At 46.6% G+C, this 23,633-nt stretch overlaps 1 pseudogene; it reads left to right on the top strand.

Annotated features, from left to right (window-relative positions):
* The first annotated feature begins 10,550 nt into the window (after positions 1–10,550).
* LOC123576784 lies at positions 10,551–20,929 on the top strand (annotated as a pseudogene).
* The last annotated feature ends 2,704 nt before the right edge of the window (positions 20,930–23,633 follow it).

Below are 23,633 nucleotides of genomic sequence, written 5' to 3' on the forward strand. Positions count from 1 at the left end.
TGTTCGATTGCTGAAATGACCTACAGGACTCATACAGTTTATACTCCTGTTTTATTGCAGGCATTGCGGTCCCAGCAGAAAGAAAATGCACTGGAGGGGTCTGAAGATCTCAGGCTCAGGCTTCTTTGAACTTCTACCACAGGGTTACCCAGGATGCACTTTGATTTCAGGTCTCAAACCACTTGTGTACCGTGTATGCAAAGCCCCTCAGTACTGGAAGCCCAAAGTCTGCTCGTGGTAGGGTCTTATATTGAGATCGTCACGTAGGCACATTATAGCTGTGTGACCAGCCTTAACTTTTGATATCTCCCAGACGCCATTAAGACTAGGTACAAATAACAAATTCAATGATTACTAGACAGTGTTGACAGATTGGTGGTCCTTCTCTGAAACAACTGATGACCCATGGTTTAGAACATTTATCTTTAGTTAATATAGTCCACAGTGTTAGCCAAGGGTCAGCATATAGTTAACATGTAGTTAACCTGGTTCAGCTGACATTAACCCATGCTATACGAATTTTATAGTTTCAGGGTTTTTTTTTTTTTTTTTTTTAAAGTTTATTTATTTGGCGGGGGGGGGGGGAGGGGAAGAAAGCAAGCGGGGGAAGGGCAGAGAGAGAGGGAGAGAGTATCCCAAGCAGGTTCTGCATTGAGAGTCCAATGCAGACCTCGAACTCATGAAGCAAGATCATGACCTGAGCCGAAATCAAGAGCTGGATGCTTAACCGACTGAGCCACCCAGGTGCCCTTACAGTTTTAGGTTTTACATTTAGGTTTATGATCCATTTTGAGTTACTTTTTGTATATCCAATTGCTTGATATGTATTGGCCTTGTGTCTTCCAACCGGTTAAACTGCTCAGTGAAGATTTTTAGGGGTGTAGTAGTTTGTGGCGTGCTTCGATACTCCCTCCGAAGTAAAAGGCAAATGATTGTATCTCATACTTCCCACTAATGAGAATGAAGCACAATGTTTAGTAGGCTTCTTTGGGTCTGAGCTTGGCATATCACGTGCGTGGCAATGTTGCTCTGGCCCATTTACTGAGTTCCATGGTTGGTGTTGACTGAGGCCCTGAGCAGGATGGAGCTCTGCAGCAAGTCAGGCCGTGCTGCTGGCCGCCCTGCCATTTGTAGCCCACGGTCGGGCAGATTGTGTTGTATTTGTGTTATCGGTGTTAGGAAAAGATGCCCTCTAGAGTTGATGGCAAGCCCCTATGGGAGAATCACAATGTTGATGCCCAGGGCTCTGGATCAAGGCCATGGCATCTGTATTTGAGAATTTTAGATAAATCATCCAAAACCCAAAACACACCTGACAGCTTCTAGTGTGCTATTGGACTCTGATGGAGACACAACCCACTGAGAGAGTTCAAGTGACCCTACAGCCAGAACCACCCATCTCGAGCTGGGGTCTGCCAGACCTACTGAGTCGTAAGGTCAGTGGGCCCAACAGCAGTTTGTAGCATAAGATGGTAGCAGCTCATCTTATATTGGGCATGTGGCTTCCAAGGCCTCTCAGCTCATAACTGGGGCTGCATTAAGGGCCCCTTATAAACAGCATAGAGAGGAGGGAGGAAAGGGGCCAAGCTTCAGCCATGAATGTGTAGGTTGAGGTAAGTCAAAAATGCTGCTATCCTACCTGCCTCATATGAGGTGGCCCTGAAAAACAGTGTGAGGGGAGATCCTCCCAATGGGCAGAAATTCAGACAACGCATCTGGTCATTCACTTTGTGTGGAAAGAAGAAGACTGACGTTAGAATACATAAGAGCTCACGGCAGTGACTGATGGCTTGGCTGGTTAAGCTGGAATCTAGAAGGAGAAAGATTGCAGGATGTGGTTGACTAAAAATTGTACTCCCATCCTCCAGAGGTATGTCCGTATTCTAATTCTGAAAGCTGTAAATGTGACCTTATTTGGCAGGCCTTTGCATATGTAATTAATTTAGGGATTTTGAGATAAGAGCATCTGGATTATCTGAGTGGGCCCTAAATGCCATCACAGTTGTCCTTATAATACAGAGACAGAGGGAGAATAGACACATACAGAAAAGAAGGCCATGTGACCATGGAAGCAGAGACTGGAGTGAGGTAGCCACAGGCCAAGACCACCAGGCCACCGTAAACTGGAAAAGGCAAGGAACCAATTCTCTCCTAGAGCCTCTGGAGGGAGTGCGGCCCTGCTGATAACATTGATTTCAGTCTTCTGGCCTCCAGAATTTGGGGGGAATAAATTTCTGTCTTCATAAGTCACTAAGTCATTTGTCATGGTAGGCCTAGGAAACTGACAGACAAGGTGAGGACCTGTGGGACTGTGCATGTAAAGATCCATGCATCACATATTCCCATGGATGAAGCATTTAATAGCCATGTATACATTATGGCTTGCCCACTGGCATCAACCAGCACTGGCACAATGGGCACATGAGCAAGGCAGCCATGGCGGCAGGGGTGAGACGTGCATGGATCCAACAGCACAGGCTCCCACTCACCAAGGCTGGCCTGAATATCACCCCGGCCCACTGTCCAAACTGCCAGCAACAGGGACCAACACTGAACTTTTTGCATTATTCCCCTAGGAGATGAGCCAGCTACTTGGTGGTAAGTTGATTACCCTGGATCCTCTTCCACTCAACAATCATCTTGAGTGGAGCTGACACATATTCTGAGTGTGGGTTTGTCTTGCTTCTTTATCTGAGGGCATATAGAGTGTTTAATCCATCAATGTGTGATTCTGCATAACACTGCATTGGACCAAGGAAACTAATTGGTAGCAAAGTGGGCATGTGACTATGGGGTGTACTGGTTCTACCACATAACACCCTTCCCCCTCCCCCTAGAGCTGCTAGCCTGACAGAGGGCTGGAATGGCCTTGTGATGGGGCAACTGAGGCACCAGCTAAGAGACTAATCCTGTAAGGATGGAATGCCATCCTCTTTAGTCATTCCCACTGTATGAGGCTGTGCCACCTCCTGACAGGTAGAGTACCAGGGGGTGCAAGGAGGAGTGGCCCTCACTTTCAACAATCCACTTAAAGATTTTATTATTTTCTTTTTTTTAAGTTATTTTGAGAGAGCGCACACGCACGCATGTGCTCTCTCAAAATAACTTAAAACACACACACACACACACACACACACACACACACGCATACCACACACATGTGAGTGGGGGCAGGGCAGAGAGAGAGAATCCCAAGCAGGCTCTGCTGACAGCGTGGAGTGACACAGGGCTCCATCTGACAAACTGTGAGATCACGACCTGAGCTGAAATCAAGAGTCTGACACTCAATCAACTGAGCCACCCAGTTGCCTCCAGAATTTATATTTTCTTTTTTTTAAAATTTTTTTAAATGTTTATTTATTTTTGATAGAGAGAGAGAGAGAGACAGAGCATGAGCAGGGGAGGGGCAGAGACAGAGGGAGACACAGAATCGGAAGCAGGCTCCAGGCTCTGAGCTGACAGCACGGAGCCCGACGCGGGGCTCGAACTCACAGACCGTGAGATCATCACCTGAGCCGAAGTCGGCACTCAACCGACTGAGCCACCCAGGTGCCCCAATATTTTCTTTTTTTTTTAACATTCATTTATTGTATTATGTATAGAGAGAGACAGAGCATGAGTGCGGGAGGGGCAGAGAGAAAGAGGGAGACTCAGAATCCAAAGCAGGCTCCAGGCTCTGAGCTGTCAGCACAGAGCCCGACGTGGGGTTCGAACTCACAAACCATGAGATCATGACCTGAGCTGAAGTCGGATGCTTAACCGACTGAGCCATCCAGATGCCCCCAGAATTTATATTTTCTATCTCCACAACTCTAGGCCCTATAAGCTCCGGAGGGCCATGACTTTATCGGCAAATGTGAAGCCATGACTGTCCCCTACTAACTTTGGATTCTTTGTGCCAAGAAGCCAGCAGGCAAGGAGAGGAGACACCACCCAAGGAGACTGGGGATGGAGGGGATTGAGCCAACCTGAGCCCGTAGGATGCCAGCTTCTACCCTCATGCCCCTGAGCCAGGGCCTTTTTCTCTCTTCCCCCGTCTTTCTGCTAACCATTTAGCCTTTTCTTCCTTCTGGGCCTCCATACCCTGTTGAAACCCTGATCTCAAATTTGTTGCTCTCTCCTCTTCTCTTCCTATTCCAGGCCACTCCTCCCCTTGCCATCTGGTCCATCAGTCTTTCCATCCTTCTATGAGCATTCCTTCTCTTTATATTTTATATCAACCCATCAGAGTCCTTCTCATACTATCCAGGCCCTTCCTTTCCTAATGAAAGCTGGAGGGCAACACAGACTTCTCTGGAGCTAGACTGCCTTATGGGTTTGAATTCTGGCTCAGCCAGTATCTGTGTGCTAGGGAAATTAACATTTTAGGGCCTGGTTTTCCCCATCTGCTCACAATACTACTCATATCATAGGGTTTGCAGGGTTTGAAGGAAGGTTAAAAGAACTTACGGTAGACTGTTAGTAGTAATCAGTATTAGCTGTTTTCATGTGAGCTCTTTGAGAGTAAGAACCTTCTTTTTAATTTTTGAGGGGATGAGCTTTCTCTGGCTATGAATGGGGACAAAGGAACACCCTGTTCCTGTTGCTGTCTCTTTCCTGGCCCTTCGCATCATCCCACTGGCAGGCGGTCTGCCCATGAGCTGAGTTCTCAGGTGTTTGTGAGGAGGGAGAACCTGGGACCAGTGCTCTGGCCTCCCACCAGCCTAGTACCAGGGAAAATGGAGCCCCATCTCCAATTCTGCTGCCAGTGGTGAATATAGAATGTGTTTCTTGGGTTATCCATGGTGGCATGACCAGCAATCCTGAAGCTCATTGGCTTAAAACAACAGCCATGATCTCATGGGTAAAGACGGCAGACAGGGTTCAGGAAGCCACTCCTGCTCAGTGAGTGTGCACTGTGGTTGCTTGCTGGTGTTCACTGGTAGCTGGAGTGGTCTGGAGGGCCCTTAATGGCTTCATTCACATGCCTGGTGCTTTGGTAGAGACGGGCAGAGGCTGGGCCTAGCAGATTCTTTCTGCAGTTTCAGAGTCTCTCAATATGATTTCTTCAGAAGGATAGTGGGAATTCTTACATGGAAGCCAAGAACCCAAAAGCTGAGTATTCTTAAGAGACATGAAATCCTGAGCCCAAAGCTGGTCCAGTACTATTTCCTCTGTATTCTATTAGTCAAAGCTGTTAAAGAGCCTGCCCAAATTTAAGGGCAGGGGACAAAGACCCCACTTTTCTATGGGCGAAGTTCCAAAAAATTCATGGCCATCTTTCATCTGCCACAATGGAACAGCCAGATTCCGCCCCCCTCTGCCCCCCCCAACCCCGCCGGCTGGGACCCATCCAAGAACACCAGGCAAGAGGTTACAGGGCAGGTGGAGGATCTACCAAGGTAGGGCTTCCTTCATGGTCAAGACCTTAGTGCTCAGCTGAGGTTAATCCATGGTCCCAACAGAGCAAGCCTCTATGCCCCCCTGGCATGTTTTCCTTCAAATAAGAGTTGATGGTTTCCAGCCTGTCCAGAACCGTCCAGCATCCCACACATTTCACCTTGACTGTGGCTATGAGATTTCTCGCTTCGTGAGACCACAGTCATGGAAGCCAACATGTCCTGGGGTGGGAACTGCCACTCTTATAAACATTTGCCATCCATCTTCTTAAAGTCAGTCTGTGCCCAACCACAGGGATGAGATACTGTCTTATACAAAGGGGCCTCATTAAGCAGTAATCCTCAAATGTAGTAGGGTATTATTTATGTAAATTATTTAAAAAAACTGTATTTCTATCAGAGTTCATGTCATCACAGCTGGTATTTATAATGGCTTTCTTCACCACCAATTCTGTATTCCCTTTGCCTTTAGCAAGCACCTCAGGTAGTTGTGATTCTTTACCTGATAGGGTGACCCAAATCTTCATTCCTGAATGGTCTAAGCCATCAACAGTCATGCCTGACTTGGCTGTTATAGTTTTCCATGGACTTAAATTACAGGGCATGGTAGTACTAAGAGACTCCCTAAGGGATCTTCTGTATTCCAGATATATTTTCTTACCTCCACTGTTTGGTAGCAGCCCATTTTGCCATTGGTAATCATGATCAATCACTCTACAGAGCTCAATAATTTCTTTATTTGCCTGTTGGTTCAGGAGTATGAAGAGCCCAAAGTGGCCAGGTGGCAGTTTCAACTTCTAGTTCAACGGAGTCATTATTGTGCCTCCTTTTGGAACTAGGGCTTCTAGATCAGTGGCGTTTAAGGTGGTGGGGGTGGGAAGCAAAATTTTTGCTAGTGGATCCTGGGGGATAATAGTGAGTGGAGCCACTTTCATTTCCACCTCTTGATTCCTGGACCCATGAATCCTGGCTATGGGGAAATTAGCACCATATATTGGATGCTGATTTCTGCATCTGGCAGGACATTGTGACAGTCCCTCAAGGCATTTCTACCAACCTGGCACCAAACTGAATCTTTGAAAGTCCTTTCTACCATTATGTCAAGCCAACTCCTTCAGGATGATGGGAAACGTGGTAAGACCAGTGGATTCCATAAGCACAGGCCCATTTCTTCACTTCATTTGCTGTGAAACGAGTTCTTTCACCAGAAGTGATGCTGTGTAGAACACAAGATGATAGATAAGGCATTCTGCAAGTCCGCAGATGGTGGTTTTGGCAGAAGCATTGCAGGCAGGAAAGGGGAGTCCATATCCAGAGTAAGCATTTATTTCCATTAAACCAAAGTGTTTGTTGTCCCTTCCATGATGGAAGCTGTTCAACATAATCAACTTGGGAATGGTGCCATACTGGGGACTTAATGGTTTCTGTTGCTGGCAAGTCAGGCACTCATCAGTGGTTTTAGCCAAGCTGGCCTTGGTGAATGATCCATGTTGCTGAGCCCATGCATAACCTCCATCTCTGCTATCAGGGCCACTTTGTTCATAAGCCCATCGGGTGATGACTGGAGTGGCTGGGAAAAGGGGATGAACAGTAACCACAGAATGGGTCATCCTATCTACTTGATTATTAAAATACTCCTCTGCTGAGATCACCCTTTGGTGAGCATTCAGACAGGGCAAAAATCATGTTTCTTTGCCCAGAGAGATCTATCCACACACCTCTTCCCAAAACCTCACCGTCACCAATTTTCCAATTGTGTTGCTTCCAAATCCCTGATCATCTAACCAAATACTGGCTGCAACCCATGAATTGACAGAGACTTATGCCTCTGGCCATCTCTACTTCCAGGAAAAATAAACAACCAGGTTTATTGTTATTCTCCAAGATCATTATGTTTTCTGCGCAGGCCAAAATAGGGGAGTTGAGTCAGGATGTGGTGGAAATCACTCCTGGCATCCTTCAAGTTCTCAATGGTGGCACTAATCTCTGCAAAGCTTCTAAGAATGCAGTATTGCTTTTAGTTTACTGTTTTCCTAGGTAGAGGCAGTTCTAGTGGCTCCCATTTGGCCTTTCTTGCTGTAATAGTCCTCATTCCACAGGTCAGGGAACCAGTGTGAGAATTCTGTCAGTTGCTGAGTGTGTCTATTCCAATTCTGGAACTGGACAAATAACCACAGGGTGGCATCAGGGATCCACTGTGCCCACTGTGAGATGAACCTGAGTGAAAACTCCATGAATCACCTGTGTTCCATAAGCCTCTGCTCTGAATGGTGGGTTTCCAGGAATCAGTTGAGGGTCTGTGTCCAATAATCTCTGAAAGGTATAATTATTTCTCTTTCTCCAATGTACAGTAGTGCCTGGCAAGTAGCTGTTAGTCCCTTTGGGGAACGCTGAGAGAAAGAGTAACAATATAAGTTTTTGGCAGTTTAGTGGGGTCCTTCCTCAAAGGGACCTGGCCTCCCCTTTATTTAAGAAGTTCTGGGTCTGTAAAATGGCATAAGACTGGGAATCGAATGAAGGCTGTGACTCTCTGTTTTTATGATTCAGGTTAGAATTCTGTTCACCTGACCTAGAATTCGTCTACTAATACAGATCAAGTAAGAATTTAGTAGGGTGCTCATCTACTTCTCTTCTAGGGATACCATGATCAATTAGCTAACATCATAAGGTCTCTGTGAGTCAGACCATTCTGATTATTGCATTGACTCTGTTGTTCATAACGGTAACCATGACCACCTTGCCTGTTGGTGACTGAGGGCCATCACTTAGCCCTTGCCACTTCATGATCCAATTATCCCCATTGCATTTGGTGATCCAATTCAGTGGCAGCAGTTCCCACTGTAATTTTTGATCTTCAAGGATGCTGGAGGCCCCTCACAAATTTATTTCTTACAGTCATGGTGAAAAGTGTCTCTTCTGGACCCTCCTGGGGTGGGTGAGCAGCTCTTGCTTATCAATAAATACACCCTAATATTACCATCTCCCTTTTCTTTGGATACCTTCCTCTACAGTATATCAAGGCAGTTCTGGAATTTCAACTTCATTTAGCGTAGACCACTTTGGGGTTCATCTTTTTTTAGTCAACAAAAAACCCCTGTTATAATACTTTCTAGCCCCTCGAGCTACAACAATCTGTTATCTGTACTTTCTGCTTAATGGGCCTACCTCATTAAATTTGGCCCAATCTAACTTTCTGTTCTTTTTGCCATTATCCCACACCCTAAATATCTGTTCCACACATCACAGGGTGAGCAGAGAGGAGGCACCAGATCCACGCTGATGGTTGAAAAACTTCTCACCAGACCCCAAATCTGATTGTTGGCAACTGAAGACAGACTGTGTCAGTTCAGATGCTCTGGGTCAAAGTGAGAAGTGCAAGAGGTTGGTTGGGGAGCAACTCCTGTGAGAGATAAAGCAGAAGGATGTAGGCCTGGGGAGAGGGGGACTCAGTCCCTGCTGCAGGCTTGCGAAAGTCTTGGTCATCTCCGCAGGAGCTCAGAACAAGGACCACCTTTTGAGTAGAGCAGCAGTGGGTGGAGATGGCCAAGTGAGCCTCCTGCTTTGCTCAGTTACTGGGGGCTTCTTGGGCAGAGCGGACTTTGGTTCCAACATCATAAATTAACAGAGAAACAGGAAATCGTCATAACTTGCATGGTCCTTCAATAACTCTGATTTCACTCATTGAGAGATATTGAAAGTCTGTGGCCTGCCAGGGGAGCCTGGGTGGTGCCTGCCTTCAGTAATCATATGTCGCCCTCTAGTGCAGGGCTGTGGAAATTATTGTAAATAACAGAAGGGAACTGCTTTGTTCCCACTGACTGACACTGCAAATAAATATCTGGTTCCTATATGTGCGTTTGCCTGTTTAGTCAAGAACAACTGTAGAACATGCTGACATCTGGGAGATTCCTATCTCTCCAGGAGCACTTGAGGCCAGGGGGCCACTCTCAGCTTCAGCCCACAGGAGCCTTGGCATCAAAGAGAAAACTTAGAACCTGAAGCATTCCTTGCTGTGGCTGGGAGGTACAATTTCTTTTCCTTCCCATGGTTCTCACCCTGCCCTTCATCTCCCACAGAGAGGCAATGAGACAAGAATAAATTTGTGAGCCAGGCTGAAAACCGGGTGACGACAGAGAGTTAGATTCTTGGAGCTCACAGGTATGGCAGTCACGTGTGGAAAGATTTGAGCCTGAGAGACTGCATCTAACTCCTTACTTTGCTATACACTGGCTGTGGGACCTGGAAGTTCCTTTAATTTCTCTGTGCTTCCCAACCAATGTGCTAATCACAGAACCTACCTTACCAGGCTGAGAATGCAATGAGTTATTCTATGTAGAAGCTCAGAACAGTCAGTGACAGGCTTAGTGAGGGCTCAGTAAATATGGGCTGGCATTATATTTACTAGCTGTTGAAATGCTGAAATAAAATAATTTTTCCATGCCTTGGTAAGCCCTGTCTACTCCACAGCACTGTCCTGATGGCCAAATTAAAGTTATTTGCTGCCCCACTTATTCGTACAATAGGAAGTAGTCCCCCATAAAAAGAACTCCCCAGAAGAAAATGGCTCCCCACACTATACGCTCAGAACTCCTCCTGATAACCAGACGCATCAGGTATTCAGGCAGGGGGCCACCAGCACCTCTGTAAACGTGTCAAGAAGAGCACAGGGCTCTGCCCAGCTCCGACCCCCAGAGGACACCTCGTGGACAACTTTCCCGTCCTGCCTGAGCCCCTTAGAGCTTCATTCCAGGCCTTCTGGGGTGCATGGAAGGTTCCACCGCAGGACCATGGTTCACTTCCTTCACTGTGTTTGAAGTCTCCGTAGCCTCGTAGCCTCTTCACTCCCAGTGGTAAAGGGCATACGCCTTCTTATATCTTTTTAAGTAATCTCTACACCCAACATGCGACTCGAACTCACAACCCGGAGATCAAGAGCCGGATCCTCTGCCGACTGAGCCAGCCAGGCGCCCCTGCCTCCTTCTAGCTTTGCCAGGCCCCAGCAATGGGGAATTTTCCTGAGTGTTTGCCGGCTCCCTTAGCTGCAGCTGCCTCAAGAGCCTCCTGGTGGCCTCTCGGCCCGCCCCTCTGCTAGCCCCGCCCCACGCCGCACCTGCCGGCCAATCCGTGGCTCCGCTCCAGGCGCATCACAATAGCGCCTTCCCGGCCCCGCCCCTCGCGGTCCCGCCCCGGGCCCCGTGTTGCCAAGGGGATCACAAACAGCCTGGGCCAGTTGGGGAGAGGAGGACTTTCCCCAGAGGAAGTGGCCTCACCTAGGGAGACAGGCACAGGTACCCAAGGAGCAGGTGAGCGGCTGACGGGCTGCGACAGCGCGAAAACAAGTCTTTCGGAGTCCCCACCGTCCCCCTTGTTGGTTAGTGAAGATTTGGGCCCCTCCTCCCTTCTCAGCCGAGTCACCTTGCAGATTCTTTCTACTTACCCTGGCCTCTCAGGTCCTTGATTTCGTGTCCCCGACACCAAAGTTGTTTCTTCCTCGATAATCATTCCTTTCTTCCTCAAGGTAATAACATTCCTTGGGCGTCTTGAGCAAAGTGCGCCTTTCCTACTGTCAGACATTGGGTTGGAGGGGAGTGTTGGAGGGGACAGTCTGGCCCACTGCTGACCCCTAGGACCTAGGACTTGGGACTGGGTGTGTGTGGTCTGGGAGTTTTGCGTCTGGTAAACGACTTGTGGAGCTGTTGGGCCATCCATGACCCTGAGGAAGGAAGAGCCTTTTGGGGAGGTGGATTTGGAGCCCTGATTACAGTGGTTAAGAGGTTGCACTAACTGCCCCTGCGGGGGTGATACACATTTCTCGCTCCCAGCCACACCTCCAGGCTTTCCATTTTACCTCACCTTCCCTCTTCCTTGAAGTCCTTTTCCCACTTTGCTTGAGGGGGCGTTCCTTGGTCTTTTCTCAGTGGGTCCCCCGAACCTCACCTTCTCCACCTGAGATGGTGGCAGGATTAGCCTTAGACCTTTCCTCTTTTTCTCGTCACCCTGCTAAGTGAAGTTATTGAGGCTGTCGGTTCAATCCTGTGGGCTGACTCTCCAAACTGCTGTCTCCAGTCCGTTTTTCTGGACACAGGGCCCAAATGGCAATCTACCTTATATACATCCACATGTGGGTGTCTAATAACGATCTCAAATTGAGCCTGGTCAAGATAAAATTACTGATGATCATGCTTCAAAAAACTTGATCATCCATCAGCATTCCCCATTTCCAGGGAAGGAGCCGGCTTTGACCCTGTTTTCTCTCCCATCTCCTATCTGGTTCATGGCTAAATCCCATTGCTCCCCACTGCTCCACTCCTCCTTCTCTAAACTACTGCCAAGAGCCTAAGAAGGGATCCCCTGTTGTTTCTGTGGATTGCTATTGCTATGCTGGCAATAGCCAACTGATAAATTTTCACGGGAACTTTTATAATTCACAAAGACTTATAATTTTTTTGTCTAGGAAACTGGCAGTGATACATAGAGATAGAGAGATAGAGGCTATGAAATATGCATTTGGCAAAGGTTCAGGAAACAGGAATACTAGTTTACTGCTGGTAAGAGTGTGAATTGGTCGCAAGTTGTTTGGAAGTCCTATTTGGCTGTATGTGTCAAAATTCTTACACGAACTCAATAATTCTATTACTAAAAAATTATTCGAAGAGGGGTGCCTGGGTGACTCAGTCAGTTGAGCATCTGATTTCAGCTCAGGTCATGACCTCACAGTTTGTGGGTTCAAGCACAGTTTATGCTGACATCTCAGAGCCTGCTTGGATTCTGTCTCCCTCTCTCTGCCCCTCCCCCACTTGCACAGACACACCCCCACTCTCTCTCTCTCTCTCTCTCTCAAAAATAAACCTTAAAAAATAAAAATTTATTCTATAAAACAAGGACATGCACAAGATAATTATTGACAAGGATATTCACTAAAACAGGGTGGTGAAATGTAAACTTCAGCAGGAGACATTGTTGCTTTATAACTTCCAAATGATACACACGACAGCATTTCTGACAGAAGCATCTGTTACATGGAGTGCTTGGCAATGTGTCAGGCAAGTCGCTCTCTGAGGGAGGACTGGGACCCGTCTGTCCATGGCCAGTGCCCAGAGTTCACCTTCAGGTCTGGCAACATGGAGTGAAGCTCAGCCATAGCTTTTTCTCACCTACCTTGCTCCTGGGGGAGCAGAAATTCTGCCCTGAAGAAGTGGAGGCAAAAATGGAAGCAGAAATATCACGTTCTCCAGCAGGGAGGGGGCGCAGGCAGGTACAGGGGCTCTGGCAGGAGGGAGGGAACAACATTGTTCTAGGGAAACTACAGGAACATACTGTACTGACTTCAGAAACCTGCTCCCATGTCATCAATGAGTGCCCTTGATGAAGCACTTGCCCATGATGTTAGCTGATATCCAGGCTGGGGCTGAATCAGTGGCCATCAAAGCTCAAAGAAACCATTTTCCTCCGGGTCTCCAAGTGAAAATGAGACCTAACACCATGGTCACTCATGATGCTGTGCCGTTCTAAGTTCTTTGAACGCATTCATTCATTAAAGATTTGTAACAAGCCAAAATGGTGAGGCTCTCATCATCATTCTACAGAAAGGGAGAACAGAAATGCAGAGCGGCCACAGCTCCCGTGGCAGAGCTGGGGCATGAACTCAGGAGTTGTCACTCAGGTTCCATATGCTCAGCCAGTGTGACTTTGATCCCAACTGGTTTTTAGCCTTGCTCTCAAATGCCTTCTCTGTCTCACTGCCTTGCTCTGGGAAAAGGATCAGGCTGAGGGCTGGGAGTAGGTAAATTGTCCTGACTGGCCACATCACGGACTGCTTCAAAATATAAGATTTCTTCTTGATGCCAAGACCCCTTTTGGGCAGGGCTGAAGCAGACGATGAGCCTGGAGAAGTATGAGCCACAGATGTCTCGCCAGACATGAGCCTCGTTGTGTCATCTCATCACGGGGGCTGGAGACTGATGGGCAGGAGGCCTGCTGGGCTGGCTATCACTGAGTCTCCGTTTTCTTCTCCACCAGGGCACAGGCCTGCTACTGTCTATTCGTGGAGGTTGTAAGTCAGCATGAAGGCCCATTGACTGAAGTTGTGGGACTTTGCCCCCCCTGGACACTGAGGGCAATGCCATGCCAATGCACAATGAAGCAATACCTGAGGACTCTTGAAACAGGTCAGTGCCCCAGCCCCAGAGTCATGGTGACTTACTTGTTTCTCTTCAAACTCAGAATCCTAGGACTCCTTGCCCAGTTCCCTGGGATAGTCTTACAGGTAATGTTAGCTGTTGCTAAGAATCCTGTACCCATGAGTCTTTTTGTAGCATCCTTTGCTTAGTATCCAACCGATCCCTTCCACCTTGGCTTTGAGACAGTCCTTTGTTGGATATGCAATTTCTGGTTTTTAACTTGTAATGGATCTTCCAGCAAGCATGGCACAAAAGCAGAAACCATCTGCCGAAGACAAGACTGAATGGTTAAATTATAACAGTAACCAGCAATATTAGAATGACGAGAAGTAACCTTTTTTGGGGGTTTGATACAGAACTATATCACATGTCTCCGGAGGGCATGAGTTCACGGACACAGCCCGGCTTTCCAAGTCACCCTGTAAAGCGTACAGACCCTAAAATGTTTTTATTAACATAATATTTTAGTAATGCTTTGTACATTTGCCTATACAAAATTAACCTCTGAACCATTGAACTTCATTTTTAGATTTTATAGCTTTTCCTACCCTGTGGGATAGATAAGTAGGTCAGCAGGTCAACCATTTAATGGTGCACTAATAAAAAATGTGGAGCTAATTAAATGTAAAGGGTAGTGCCACACCTATTATTTCTAGGGTCTCTTTTGCACATGATTGCCATGTCAGGGCGGTAAGGTGAGGGGGCAAGCCCCTGGGGCTAGTGGCTATCCAGGAAACGCCAAAATGTGTTGGGTGTAAAACCACGCTGAGTCTTGGTTTTTTGACATCGAAAAGGCTTGTATGAAGAGATTGGCCTCTGGGCTGAGGCTGAATCCCAAGTACTTGAGAGAAAGACCTGGGCACAAGGCCACAGACAGAGAATGTTCAAGGGCATAGGAGGCCAGCCCTTTCAGGATACAACGCAAATGTAGTAAAACTACAAAGAAAATCAAGGAAATCACTAAAACGGAAGATAAAAGTGGACCTCAGAGTGGGTCAGGGGGTTATGTCCACATCCAGTGCCAATGTTTTTCACCCTTGAGATGGTAGACTCAGGCTCAGGCACGCAGAAGACATCTGAGATAATGGTGTGTTCTATTTCATAGGCTGAGTCTTTACTTACAAAGATACTGGCCTTTATTAGTGCTCTTTATATCTTACCTTTATAACCTCTCATATACAAAATATCCCACTACTTCTTTTAAGGTGAGAAACATGATTACATACAAAAACTTGAATCACAACAAAATCTGTGCAAACCTAGGACACACCGCTTGAGTCTTCCTGACATAAATGTCTTATGCAAATATGGTCCAGGAAAAACTCACCTTCAAGATGAGTTAAGGAAAAAGAAGCAGCAAAGGGTCACTTTGAAGATACCACACAGAAAGAGAGGTAAAGGAAACACATATGGATGAGTAAGAAAACCTGCTATGAGTCACCTGGAAAGTTTGACTGAACATCTTGTCTCACATGACACAAACTGATAAAGGAGTCACCTCCGCAAACAAGGGACACATGTTTTGATACAAGAGCCGAGGAGAAGGTGGCAGGACCTCAGAGGAAGTGAAACGTGACCTGGCAGAGCTCAGGGATGGAAAAGCCCAACTGGGGAATGATTTCCTCTGGGAGCAGGCAGTGGGAGAAGGAGAAAGGGAGTCGCTGTTTTCTGTCATGCAGCCTTAGAGAGATATTTCGTTCTTCAAACTATGTGATATGTAACTATGATTTGAAACACTTACAAAGAGCCTCTTTCTTCACTCCCACCCAATATCTGAGCCAGGGCTCAGATTCCCTTGCAAGAATGCCAAGGAGTCTGCTCACATTCACATGTCTACAGTGGCCGGGAGGCTCATTATATGACTGCTTTGCAATGGAGGAGGCCTTCATTAGGACAAGCTGTTCTGTCCCCTTGCCCTATTACTCCCTTACTAGCTCGTTCTATATCTCTGCTTCCTGGGGCTCCATGAACCTCTAGGCTCCCTCTCATGGGTCTTTTACGCTTGTTCCTTAACCTAAGCTTTTTAAACCCCAAATCCCTGATCACCCAGATAGTATAGCATTGGTCCCTAGGTTCATAGGCCCTGACCTCAAGGCCCTCTTTCTCCTGTCAAAAGTACCCTGGCCATCCCTTCCCTAGGACCCTGACCCTCCATTTGAGCCGCCATTTCTTTGTGTTCTGGCTCATTGCCTCAGGACATCTGAGCACTGAATTAAAGATGGGGATGTGGAGACCTGGAAGTGATGCAGAGACAACAGTTTAGGTTGTATAGCATTGCCACAGAAACATCCAGTCATGTGTTCTGGGTGCAGCTTCACTGGGGTGGGACTAGGGAAAGATCAGGAGGTATGCCAGTCTCCACCCACACAGTGTTTCTGAGCAGCTGTTCTCCTGTTAGGGGTCTTCTCTCCCCTAATCTTCCTAGACCATTGGGTCCCTGGGAGGCATCAGGTTCCTGGGGCTCAGTGAGGGGTTGGGGAGGTCCAGGATTGAGGGGCCACCCCACTTCTAGCTCAGTGTGTGAGAGAGGCAGAATGAGTGTCAGACCAGGAGCCCATCACAGGATAGACACCAGCTAAAGGAGGTCATCGGAGGACCCTCAGAGTGAAAGACAGAGTGAGTGAAGTGAGGAGGTTCACTGTGTATCAGAGAAGACCAGAGAGTGGAGAAGCAAGTCTGGGAATGGAAGTGCATGAAGAGGGCTGGATATGCTAGGAGGCCCATGTGGCCCCAAGAACTCAACACCTCTGACTCTGGCCTACAAGAGGCCCAAGACTTCAAGGTGTGGCAAGGTCAGGGCTTTTAGTGAAATAACATTTGTTAAGAAGGACTGGGCGATTTAAGGTCTATGCTGCCTGTGGATCCATGGTCTGGGCCCATTTCTTGATGTGTTCTGGAAGGCAGTGCTTATTACCACTTTATTCTTGGAGACATTGAGTGAATCAACGATGAAGTGAGCCAAAGTTTAAAAATACCTGCACAGAAATATAGCAAGTGCCTAGAGTATGGCCAGATTGTGAATAGAAGGCTAAAGCAGCAGATTTACCTTTTGAAAACCCCGCGAGGCTGGAATCCAAAATTCAGCTCTCAGAAGATATATTCATAAAATCTTTCCAGAAAAATCACATCTGAGTCAAGAGGGCTCTTTTGACCCACCTTCTGGAATTAGGAAAGTCCTTCACAACCTACCGGCAATGTTCAAACTGGTTCTCTAGCTTCTAAATGTGCCCGAGAATGGGACTCTGCCTCGCCTAGGGAATCCCCCAAGAGGCCTCAAAGCAGTTAATCTGGGTGCAGAAGGTGCAAGGCCACACTTGCTGGTGCTCCAGAGGGGTACACCAGCCTGCAGAGGCCCATAGGGCTAGAGTGAGCAGTGGTGATGCACTTAGATATGCAGAAAGGATGAGAGAAATGAAAGGTATGAAAAAGTACAGAAATACCAAGCAACAAGCAAAAACCATCTGAGCAAGTAAAAACTTACAAGGAGTCAAGGACTGGAGGAAAAATGACAAAACTGTGGACCCATCTGGAATGCAGGAGAGCTTTTCTTTAGTACCAGAGAGCCCCTGACCTCCTCACCCCTGCCAGTGGCTACAGGGCAAACTCTGGCCGAGGACAGGACAGAAGTGACAACACCAAGAAAGTATTCATAGCAAGCACAAATTTTGAAACAAGTGTTTCAAAGACAAGCAGTGTAAAATCATTTCTAGGGAGACCTGAGGGCGGGGGTCTCAAGGCAGCGCTTCCTCCCTTTTTCCCGGAGTGGAATTTGGGCTGGAAGAGGGGCCTCCCTCTGACCTCCATTTCACTTAGGGATTGAGAACTTTAGTATAAATGTAATTCTTTTCAAGAATGCTTTTTTTTCCCTTCCAGTTTCTAGAATTTTTTGTGAAGCGAATGTTTTATGAATCTGTGCCAAAGATATGTTTAAGGTTCTTCCTACTTGTGTATCTGTGGCTTCATGTGAAAGAAAACTTTCAAAATTAAGATTAGTAAAAAGGATGCTTTTGTTTTATGTCATTTAAAAGAAGCTCCCACAGAGAGTCTGCTGTGCCCTGTGGGATGGGCACCGTTCATCTTGTCAAAAGAACTGGGATGTGAAGAATCCCCAGAGTTCATGACCATGTTCCTGCTGGACCCTTGACAAAAGCAAGGTTGTCACTTGTCATCCCATTTGGCCCTCAGGACTGTGCTGTGTGGGAGGCAGTGTCCCCAGGGGTCACTGAAGTTATCATGCCCCCTCCTCCTCCACAGCGAGGACGGTGTCAGGAGAGCCAGCACAGGAGAGCTCATGGTGCTTGGGTGGGTTCTGAGCACTTCGTGCTTTACCTCTGTCAGAGCTTACAGTTTTTGAAGTGAAAGAAAGCTCCGAGACACCGGGTCGCTTGCTCAAGATCCCACAACTAGCTTGTGACTGAGAGGTCCTGTCTTCCGGCTCCCAGGACTCCTGCCACCTGTACTTGCCCTTGGCGCACTTACCTCAGTCTCACTGTCCTGTCGCCTCAAGCAATGGGCAAGGGGGCCCCAGCAGAGTGACTTCTCCACTAGAGCAGAGTAGGTGGCATGTGAAGTGAGGCCAAATGTTTGATCATGGAGGGGGCTGTCAGCTTAGGGGCTGATCCATGGGTGATGGGGTTTATCACCTCCATTTGCCCCTCAAGAGGGGTGCACTGTTCTGTCACCCTGCCCCAGATGCTGCGGCACCCAGAAATGTGCAGGTTCTTATTGTTCCCAGGAATTCTCTCCCCAGTTTTCTTAGGCTCTCTCTGCTTTCTGTGTGTTCTTTTCAGAGCACCTGACTTAAGGGCAAGGAGGTGGGGAGAGTGACCTCAGGGCTAGAGGGGCTGCAAGAGAAACCCACACATTACATCTAGAGGCCACCCCCTGACTCGCTGAGCTCAGAGCCACCTGCCCCTTTCCCAGTCCCTCTTCCGCCTCATGAAAGCATGAGTGCTTTCATGTTGTCAAGATGCCCTTCGGAGGCCCCGGCTAAGGCTGATTTTTCACTCTTGTGTTGACACAATGGTAGGGACATCCGTGCCTCAGAACAAGCCTGCCCTGTGCACCATTGGTCTAACCCCAACTGACCACAAAGTTGCCTGGCATTCAGTTTGGCTGCTGTCTAAAAGGGAAGGCTCAGAATTTCTGAGATCAACTCCCCAGAAGACCCACTGGGTAAACAGTTGTCTTTGTTGCCTGGGACCTGGGCTATCTGGCTGACTCTGGAAGTGAATTAATTCCTTCTGCAAGCTCTTGACTATCTCTCCAGTGGATGACCTGGCCAGCATCTCCCTGGGTAACTGAAAAACTAACCTCTTCTCACAAGCTTCCAGGCCGATGTCTGCTGTGTCTGAATCCGGAAGCCAGGAGAATGCTGGCAGCCCCCTCCTTATGCTCTGCCTCTGTTGGGATCTCAGAGGTCCCTAACAGTCTTCAGAAGCAGGTCTACCTAGAGAAACAGTCTTAATTTGAGGTCCATGAAGCCCAAGGGTGCCTGACGTTACATTCAATATTGTGTATGGAGCTGATGTATTCAGAATTGTATGTAGATGACAATGTGTAATTTCTGAGGAAACGACCAACAGCATTAGTTCAGTTCTGAAAGGGTCTAGGACCCATGAAAAGTTATGAACCATTTATCTAAGGAGATCCATCCATCTCTGAAAAGTCCAAGATTGACTCTCTCTGGACCCTTTTTCATTCCTGTTTCCAGATGCCAAACAGACAAGGAAGGAACTTGTAGGCAACCCTGTGGCCTGGGCTGAATGGGAGTGTGGGGGGCAGTTCAGGACCCTGTGGACTCCTGAGTGCCATTCGGGGTCCTACAAAAATGACTTAATGACCCCCTTAAGGGTCATCAAGCTTCAAGAGTCCATGAAGTACACGCTATGGGTGAGGGGTTCTCAGCGAGGGTCCAAGTCTTTTTACTTTGGGCCTAGGATAGTCCAAAACAGAGTGGCCTGAGGCTGACCCCTGGGTAATTTGCCCATGAAGTGGCTAAGGCATATAACCATGTTTCCTGTTAGGCTTGTGTACATTTTACTTTGGGACTCACCCAGTTTTCCTTTGTTTCAATCTCTTATACTGAGTCAGCTTGTTTCCTTGGCAACTGGACTTTACTATTAGGGTGACTTTTTAAACACAGCAACAGGCCAGGCATTCAAAATCAGGAACTTCCTATCATGTACCTTACCAACACTGGGGACTTTTTTGGGGGCTAAAATCTTTGTACGTGGCCTTTTCTGAGCTGGGACCTTGACAGCAGAGGGCCAGAGAGCAGGTGGTGCCTATTTGGAGGCTGTCTCACTTTCACGAGTCCTAGAAGACATTTTTCTTTGCTCTGGATTTACCTAATGATCTGTATGTTACCAACATTCTTGGCTGACACCTAATTTTTCTTGCCAAATGGTTTCAAAATGTTACAGTGCTATTTGGTTATCTCATAGGGGTATTTTGGTGAAAAATAGACCACTGAGTGGTTCTCAATGATTGGTAATTGGATTTGTGACACAAAAGCCTACCCGTTCCTGCACACAAACTGGATGGAAACTCATTGCTTTATTAAAGGGATTGCCCCTGACATTGTCCAGTGTCCATTCTGGGCCATCAATTTATCTTCTAGGGAAAAAGAATTTAGGTAACTTAATTCGAGTAGGAAAAAACTGGGCCTTGACTTATAAACAGAAACCCTAACTACTCAAGGGGAATTCTAGATTGCTTTCTTCTTTCCTTATGTTTCGTCACTTCATGCTTTACAGGAGGCCCAGAAAAATGAGCGATCCCATGTGCTTTGGACTAACAGGTGAGTTAGATCAAGCCACTGAAGCAATAGACCTCCTTGACTAAGAGGTTTGTGAAGAAGGGCTGGGAGTAGGGTGAAGCAGGTATGGCACTCAGCCTGGGCATATTTCAGGGAATGTCAAAAACCCTGTAATCAGGCCAATGTGTTATTCCAGTGGCAGAGCAGCGGATTACCTTGTGCCTGGCAAAATGGAGCTTGAGGTCATGAGCAGATACACCAGTCCCGTGAACCTGGCTGTCTTCTCCCATCTCACTGTGGTGTTGTTGGCCATAGCATGTTCTTCACCACCTGGTTCTTCATTTATGAAATTACCTCCACCAAGTACACTTGGGATATCTATAAAAGCTCCTCACCTCCTTGGTGGCCTTGCTTTTCATGGACTTTGGAGCCTTCTTCTGGCTATTCTGGGTTGGCATCTACATATAAAGGGTTACAACCAGGTGGCTTCCCCAAATCCCTGCTTTTGTGAATTATTATTATTTTTTTTACTATTTCTGGAAGTGTTCCACTTGCAGCTCACAATAAAGGCAGATATGAAACTGAGGAAAAAAAAAACACCCTGTACTCAAGATCATATTTTAATATAATCTTTTTTAAAAATCAAAACGAATGCCAAAAATCCACGATAAACAAAATATCATTAAAATTTTTCAAAGTTTATTTATTTTTTGAGAGAGACAGAGATAGTGCAAGTGGTGGAGGGGGAGAGAGAGACAGAGAGAGAGAGAGAGAGAGAGAGAGTCCCAAGCAGGCTCCATGCTGCCAAGCGCAGAGCCCGATGCGGGGCTTGAACCCATGAAATTGCAAGATCATGACCTGAGCTGAAACCAAGAGTTGGATGCTGAACCAACCGAGCCACCTAGGCATCCCAACAAAATATCATTTTAAATAAAGAAGGATCAGTAACAGTGCTGTGCTCAGCTATGTTGGAAGTTGAGGTTGAAGGAAAAATCAGTAATGCTGATCCTGTTTTCATTTAAAACCATATAGATGCCGAAAGGACCACCCTCAGATGACACTCAAACCACATGGAGATATGCAGGGATGGCCCCAGGTACGATGGACCATCCAGGGGTGCTGCATCCACAGTTCAGTGTCTACACTAATGGGACATCACTATTGGGCTGCCTTCATCAGCACAACCTTACTCCCCTAGGAGACACTCATAAACAACTTTATTGTTTATTCCAACAACTTCTGGAAAGACCCATCAGCAACTCAATAGGAAGCAGGAAACAACAGTTTATACATTAAAACTCTTTGAACCTTTGCCTTTCTGTGTCTACCAATCCCAAACTATCATATCATGGCCCTTACACAGTTCTAAGCCCTCAAGTTGAAAGGCCTGCACTAAACCAGATTTCAAAGTCTCAAAACATCTTAGCCTTGCTTTTTCCAACCAACATGCCCCACAACACTCTGTTGAGGTAGTGTTCTCCCTTCTCACTTTCATCTTGTGGAAAGAAAAGGAGAGAAGGAAGGAGGGAAGGGAGGGAGGAGAGAGGGAAGGAGAAAAAAAAGAGGAAGACAGGGAAGGAATGAAGAAGAAAAGAAAAACAATAGGTATGTTAGATGAGTTTCTTTCTATTCTTGGTCTTTTATTTATTATGCAAACAGAGTAAAGAGTGGTCAAGAGAAAAATAATCACAATCTTGTGGAGGGATACTCTTTTCCAGTGTCTGTTAAAACCACTAATAATTTAAAATAATCTGAAGAGATCATAAATAAACGTTTATATTCCCTATATTTTTAAGTGAAATAAAAATGGAAAAGCTCTGAAGCACATCCAGTGCAGGCACTCTATCTGTGCTGGTTTGGGAGGGATCGTGTCATCCCTGAGCTTAATCTGAGAACAAAATCAAGATTTCAGTGAAACCTATCCCTCTATTCTGAATGTTTCCTTCCCAGTATTTCAGTATGGGGGTTTACTGCGAAAATGTTTCCTGACATTAACATCTCAAAAGAAATTTGAGTGGTTGCCTCAAGTTCTTAAGAATAAGTAGAAATAACGCTCATAATCTATAATTGAAGAAGCAGAAGTCCAGAGACCAAAATATTAGTATCTGTCCCCAAAAGGTTAGTATATACCCCAATATACAGCATCATTTATACTTCTATGGGCTTTTGGCAAGTGACATCTTTTTAGGGCTAATTTTTTATTCTCCAAAGAACTGAGATATCTCTGTGGCATTTCTTCCTGAGTTAAAGCACAGTGATTGGGAGTGGGGCAGCCATGCTTCCATTCAAAAGGGTATCTTTTGGGGCACCTGGGTGGCGCAGTCGGTTAAGCGTCCTGACTTCAGCCAGGTCACGATCTCGCGGTCCGTGAGTTCGAGCCCCGCGTCGGGCTCTGGGCTGATGGCTCAGAGCCTGGAGCCTGCTTCCGATTCTGTGTCTCCCTCTCTCTCTGCCCCTCCCCCGTTCATGCTCTGTCTCTCTCTGTCCCAAAAATAAATAAACGTTGAAAAAAAAAAAAAAAAAGGGTATCTTTTCCAGCCTCCCCAGCATCTGGATTCCCTGTGTAGTCCCTGTGACTACATTACAGGCAATGATATGTACAGAAAAGACCGTGTGTGGTTTCTGAGCAGTATTCTTTTTAGGAAGGGGGTGTACCCTTCTCCCTTTCTTTCTCTTTGCTGCCCAGAATGTGTATGTCATGGCTGGAGCTGTAGTAGCAATTCTGGGCTATTCTGCCCTAGAATAGCAGTGCAGAGAGCTATGAGCCTACATCTCTATGCATAAACAGAGTCCTATCCATGTTACACTATAGCTCTTTGGGATTTGTTTGGGGATAGAATTAATCCTTCCTGATAAAGCCTCTCTGTTGGAGTTGCTGTGTGGACATCCAAGGGAAATCTCCATGGTGACCCGTGTCGTGCACATCTGAGAGAAAACCTGAAAGGCCACAAAATCCAATGTGTAACATGACTAAGCTCAGCACAGGGGGATTTTAGGTGATTGCCACTTTTTTCCTACTGTTTGACTTTTTTGTTTTTACTAATTTTCTGTAGTCAACAAGTATTATATAATGAAAACTGAAAGGAACATGAAGAAAACAGTGAGGGCATCAGCAGATAATTCACAGAACCTGAAGTTCTTTTATTTATTTATTTTTTTTAAATTTTTTTTTTCAACGTTTTTTTTTTAAATTTATTTTTGGGACAGAGAGAGACAGAGCATGAATGGGGGAGGGGCAGAGAGAGAGGGAGACACAGAATCGGAAACAGGCTCCAGGCTCTGAGCCATCAGCCCAGAGCCTGATGCGGGGCTCGA

Source organism: Leopardus geoffroyi, chromosome D2 (assembly GCF_018350155.1).
Source record: "Leopardus geoffroyi isolate Oge1 chromosome D2, O.geoffroyi_Oge1_pat1.0, whole genome shotgun sequence".
NCBI lineage: Eukaryota > Metazoa > Chordata > Mammalia > Carnivora > Felidae > Leopardus > Leopardus geoffroyi.